We start from the raw sequence: 6,000 nt of genomic DNA on the forward strand, positions 1-6,000 counted from the left end.
ACAATTAATTCAGTGACAGGCTTTCATTTGGTAGTGACCTTTTTATATTAAAATATTACTAAGTAAATGCACAAAATATTCTATAGTAGTCTATTTAAAGATATCATATCTCTTTTGAGACATATTGTAAATTCTCCTAGGTAATGATATTCTGATTTAGCAAAAACTGTATGACTTTTCTAGTACCTCAGTTAGAAAATATGATTTTGTAATTTATTATTTTTAAAAAAATTAATGTACTTATATATATGCTTAGGAGCATAAAATAATTTTAAGCATCCTGCCATATCAAATCTTTGTATACAAAACAGGATATCAAGAAAAAGTAATGTTGATTAATAATAATAGTTTTTCTCTGAATTTGGAATGGTGATATTAAATTGTTTTTATTAATTGATGTATCTGATTAGAAAACGCTTTTATAATTATTCTATTGACATAGTAATTCATTGTCGTGCTGAACAATGATGCTAAAATTTTGTACAGTCAAAGGTACAACTAAATTTTCTGTGTAAAACTTTAACAAAACCAATATTTTATTATAATATGATTTGATATCTCAATAAACTACTTCAAATAATATTCAAGTTCTTTACATGCCAGTTTTTTTTCTTTATATTTAAAAATGAAACATTTTTGTCATAATCTAGATTTTGGATGCTCTTGATGACAAAAGATAGTGGCACACAGCTTCTGGAATTTGTATACAGCTAACAGTATAGAGCTTTAGTACACTTTTAGTGGTAGACTGGATTTGTTTGGTGACATTTCTTGACTACAACTTTTGATTTGTGTCTCTTGCTCTGTATTTTGGTTATTTAAGATTTTCACTGTGTTTTTGACACTTGCCTGTTTTTCTGGATATTATTTTGCCATCACCAGTAAGCGTTCAGTTTCCTGGTCATACCTTCGATCCTGCCTGCTTGCATTCAAATATAAAATCTTAAAAATTTTTAATTATAATTACAATTTTTCCATTAAAGAGCTTAACAAATAATATAGGACAAATCATTTAGGCTGATGCAGTATGATAGTTTTTCTTTACCTATTGTTTATAAGCCAAAGTCAAGTTGCAACCTTGACATTATTTTTAGCATAATAGTTTGCAAAACATTTAATCTCTGTAATTCTGTATATAGTAGCTGTAGCCAAATGGGTAAATCAATACCTGACACTTTCAATGACTTAATGAAAAAGCAGCTGGCATAATTTTAATTCATTTCTTTAATTATTTATAATATTCAAATCAAATATCTTTCTGGTATTTTTGTTTTAAATTGAAACAGTTCATCCCCTTCTTGATTACTTCACTTAGCGCAATCACCCTTTTTAGTCTATACAATATTTTTTAACGTTTAGGAATTCTGCCATTTGAAGTGACCAATGAACAACAGTTTATTTGATGGTTTGAATACAAATGCATGAATTTTTTTTGTACTTGAAAATTAATTAATTTGTTGACTGAAAGTCAAAACCCTTGGTTCTCCATCATGCTGTTCTGTTTCTGGTATATACAAGTTTTATAGACATTGTTTACCTTTAATAATACATATAAGTAATACAGTAAATATTGGTAATTATATAATAGATATAAATAGCAACAAAAAAGGTACATTTACATTTCTGGTTATATTTTATTCCAGGAGACATTTTGGAATTACTAAAGCTTTTTTTACACAGTGGATTTTTTTTTTTTTTTTGAAGACTTTAGGTACACTTTGCATCTTTTTAATGCTTATAACTTCCTGCCTCACAAAATCTACCAATTACTGTATCTAACTTTTATTGTTTGCATATAACTTTATTGCATTCTGTCACACTTTTCCCTCATATATAATTGGTCTGGTTTTTACATATAACATCTAAGAGTTTATAATTGTTTTAAATTAGCTTTAGACCAAAAAATGTTATGCTCATTGATGGTCTTAGTCCAGCGTAATTAAGTTAAGTTGAAATACTAGCTCTATATAACATCAGTTAGTCTTCATGTTACAATATGGGGAGGCAGCCATTTATTTCAAATATGGTTGGTCTGTGTAAGCAGTTTATGGAATGTTTAAAAAATATTGACTACCTACAGTATGAGTGTTTCTTGTTTTAAGGAGCCTTTAATACTTTTTTGATGTAATAAGTGGAACAGTGGATTAGCCAAAGTAGTGTGGTATATTATTATATTGTCTTATTCATCTTGACTCTAGTTGTGTGTGTCTGGTGTGTTAAAGACTCTTTTGATTAGTTAATAGCTACATTATCTCAATATCTTATATATACCTTTTTTGTAAAAGCTTGTCTCTACTTCAACAACTTGACACATAAAGTTTTCCAGATTCCTGTTACCCTTTGTGTGAAGAAATGCTTCCTGTTTAATTTACCATGTTGACCCATATAAAAAGGATTTTTTAAAGTCTAAATAAGCTGTGTTAAACACTTTCACTTTCTATACATGTTTGTTTGCCTATTCAAAAAAGAATAAACATTTGTTCAACTGGATCTTCCCTTTCTATTCCTAGGCTAGCTTCTTTTTTCTTCTTCTTTTGGCTGGGGAGGTTGCCACAGTGGATCATCTTCTTTCATATCTTTTTATCCTCTGCATCTTGTTCTGTTACACCCATCACCTGCATGTCCTCTCCCACCACATCCATAAACCTTCTCTCAGGCCTTCCTCTTATCCTTTGGCCTGGCAGCTATATCTTTAACATCCTTTTCTCAATATAATATAATATTCTCAATTTAATATAAACCCAGCCACAGGAGATGCACAAACCAGTATGTTTCTTCATGCCGGTCCCAAGCCCGGATAAATGAGGAGGGTTACGTCAGGAAGGGCATCTGGTGTAAAATTTTGCCAGATCAATATGCAGACAACGATATTCTTAGGCTGGCCAATACTGGGAATATTATTTTAAAGAAATCTTGTTTAATGTCTGACAATAATATCATACAATGATCTTACACAGGTCACAGGGTATATTATCAATCTTCATATGGAATGGAATCTAATTCACAGCATTCGGTCATTATTTACTATAAGCTTCCTAATGGATGAATTAATTAAGTGAGTGATTCATTTATTAATTTGATTGTTGGGAAAATGTATCTGTACATAGGGACTATTACATTATGTTGGCAACTGAAATTATTAAACAATTCACGCTATATCAAGCATATATCGTCTACCCTTTCACATTAACAGAAATCTCTCAGCTTGCCACATTGCTGATCGTCCTCAGCACCAGATTCAGGTAAATTCACTAATACTTAAACATTTATTGCTGAAAGAAACTGCTGATGTTATCAGAGCAAAGGTTGGGATATCTACAACATGTGATTAATTTCAAATATTAATGACATATACGTATTGCTTTAATCAACCAGTCAACTGCCTACAGACCAGATTAATTCAAATTAGTTGCAGAGTATTTGTCACATCTGTATTAAAAAAAAACATGTAGATAACTCTAGGAAAAATTGATAATTTAAAAAATTTGCAAACTTTAAGGCTAAATGGACAAACAATGAATGTACAGTCTTACAGCTTATTTTTGATAAATATGGAAGTTTGGTGTAGTTTTGACATATATTTTTGATAATTAAAATATTTAATTACAAAACTGCAGCATTTTTTAAGTATATCTTTTCCCATTGTTGAAAAAATGTAAATATTCAAATTAATTCCTGTTATTGTCATGCGTTTCCAATAGTGACATTTTAAATAAGTCATCCCAAAAAACAGTTTTCTTTTTAAATATTGATTTTTTATTTTTTTATTTTTGGTTATTCTGTGATGAAATGAAGCGTTGTTTAGGTCTGTATCATGTCTTGCTTTGATTTCTGCCAAAAATTAGATTAACATGTGTGGGGTATTACAGCATAGTATTGAATTTTTGTATAATACATGTTTGTTTGTTGTTGTTTTTTTTATCAAAATGTTCAAAATGTCACTGAAAATCTATGTATGTCATTAGTGTACATCTTTGTATGCCTGTAGTCAAAAAATGCACAACTTTTAGCACCACAGAGACAAACATATCTTCCTAGTAGAAATGTAGGCTTCAGTAAACTCCATGTTCATATCAACTTTCAGTCTACCACAAGGTGGTATATGGTTCAGAGAACTAAATAAATAAAAGATCAGATGACAGTGCAACAATAGAGAGTATTGTCAAAATACATTTAGCAAAGCATTCAGCAAAACTATGAAAAAAATCTAAAATTCCCAACATTATTAAACATCTTCTAAGTCTAACAGACTTACTACAAAACTTATCTCAATAATGTCTTGCAAATGATAGGCACCATCCTTGGAGAAGATACCACACTTTCAAAATGTACATACATACTGGACCAGTTTAGAATCAGCAGTTAACCTATTACAGATGTCTTTGGGATGCTGGTACTTTGGAAAGATATCTTGGACTTTGTGCTATCTGTGTGCAGTCTGACAGTTCCCACACCAAGTTATAAGTCCAGAACTCTGGAGCAGTAAGGTAGGTGGGCTGACTGCCATTGCACCACTCCTTCCCCTTTCACTGCTGTACTAAACATTAAAAGGCAAGTCAATTATCCACAGTGTAGTTACAAAATATTGGTTTCAAGATCTCGTTATCTATGATTTTGTAATGAGATGTATTTTACTACATAGAGATTAAATGTTTTTGTGTTCAATTCTTAAATATTTTGTTTACTTTAAATGCATATTTCTGAGATTTAGACCATGTGTGTATAATAAACTATATTACCTTTTCACTTTTCTCATAAAAATACGTTTATAGACAGAGTAAGAACATAGCACTGTTTACAAATTAGGGAATTATTCACATCCTGTAACTGATTTGTTTGCGAAACAGTTAAAGATCCAAGAGCTTAATGTAGTCTTTTCTTGAAAGGTAGTTGTTTTTTTTCTTTTCATAACTTCCTGGGCATTTTGTATTTTTGAACCATGAAAGTAAAAGAGTCTGTCAATTACTTTAAAATAATTATCAGATAAAAGCTCAGTTATAATTGTACTTTCAATTTTGTGCAAAGTAAAAAGCCTTTTACTGTATATTTACATTTACGAAATATTTTAAGCATGTCTTTCAAATGTATTTTTTAATTATAACTTACGAGATTGCAGGATGTTAAAGCGTTCTTCTCAATACTCGTAACCACTTTTATTTAATCACTCAGCAGTTTCTGATTATTGAGTTTAATTAACTGGACACTATGGCAATGGAGTTCTTGTCTGCCTTTATAGCTGAAACATAACAACAACAAAACAACTTATATATTATGGCTTTACTAAAGTCATTTGACAGAAGTACTATAAAATATAAATATTTATGCATATAACGTACCTTTAGTGGCTTTGACAGCAACCAGGATGCGGTGCGCTGAATAACATCGCAAATGTATAAAAACAAACCATTTTATAGAATTGATCTAAACTGTAGCAAAAACCACAATATTTTTATTAGCTGCCTGTGGTTTCACAATGACATCAGGTTGATCTTTAAAAAGAAAATCATTTCATTTGCCCATTATGGTATTTTCAAGAGTTTCCCTTTTATTATCTTCAAATACAATTAAAAAGATATTTTTTTACTTGCTCCAAAATGATTAAAACAAATAATGAAGGACATTCAAGTAAACCACAAAATTGCTTTACTTTTATTCATACAGCTTCATGCACCTTTTTAAACAATGAAAGTGAAATGAAGAGTAAAAAAGGAAAATCCTTGTTCTACCTTTTATCAGATTTGAAGTTGTATGCTGTGAAGCAATAGCATATTCATTTATAAAATAGTTGTAATAAATATGTGTGGCATGTAATGAAGGTTTCTCTGGTAGTTTGTTTTATTAAACACTCTAACAATAATGCTGGTATGCTTATATATGAATCATTTCATATTTGAAGAATGCTGGATGTTGTACTTTTTATCTGTTTTGGTAGCAAGCCATTCTCTAATTTGCAAAAGTCTCATAATGGATGGTTTACGTTTTGTACATCAGAATGGGATA

At 30.2% G+C, this 6,000-nt stretch overlaps 1 protein-coding gene across 2 annotated transcripts in view; it reads right to left on the minus strand.

The window, feature by feature from the left end:
* Window positions 1-5,369, minus strand: part of LOC120543017 (forkhead box protein P2-like) — a 144,194-nt gene extending 138,825 nt beyond the window's left edge. For both annotated transcript variants that reach the window (XM_039775833.1, XM_039775832.1), the window contains exons 1-2: window positions 5,337-5,369; window positions 5,107-5,236 (exon numbers count right to left, since the gene is read on the minus strand). The gene's annotated coding sequence lies outside the window, so the exon portion shown is untranslated. The remainder of the gene's footprint in view (window positions 1-5,106; window positions 5,237-5,336) is intronic.
* Window positions 5,370-6,000: the final 631 nt, after the last annotated feature.

This window comes from Polypterus senegalus, chromosome 13 (genome assembly GCF_016835505.1).
Source record: "Polypterus senegalus isolate Bchr_013 chromosome 13, ASM1683550v1, whole genome shotgun sequence".
Classification (NCBI taxonomy): domain Eukaryota; kingdom Metazoa; phylum Chordata; class Cladistia; order Polypteriformes; family Polypteridae; genus Polypterus; species Polypterus senegalus.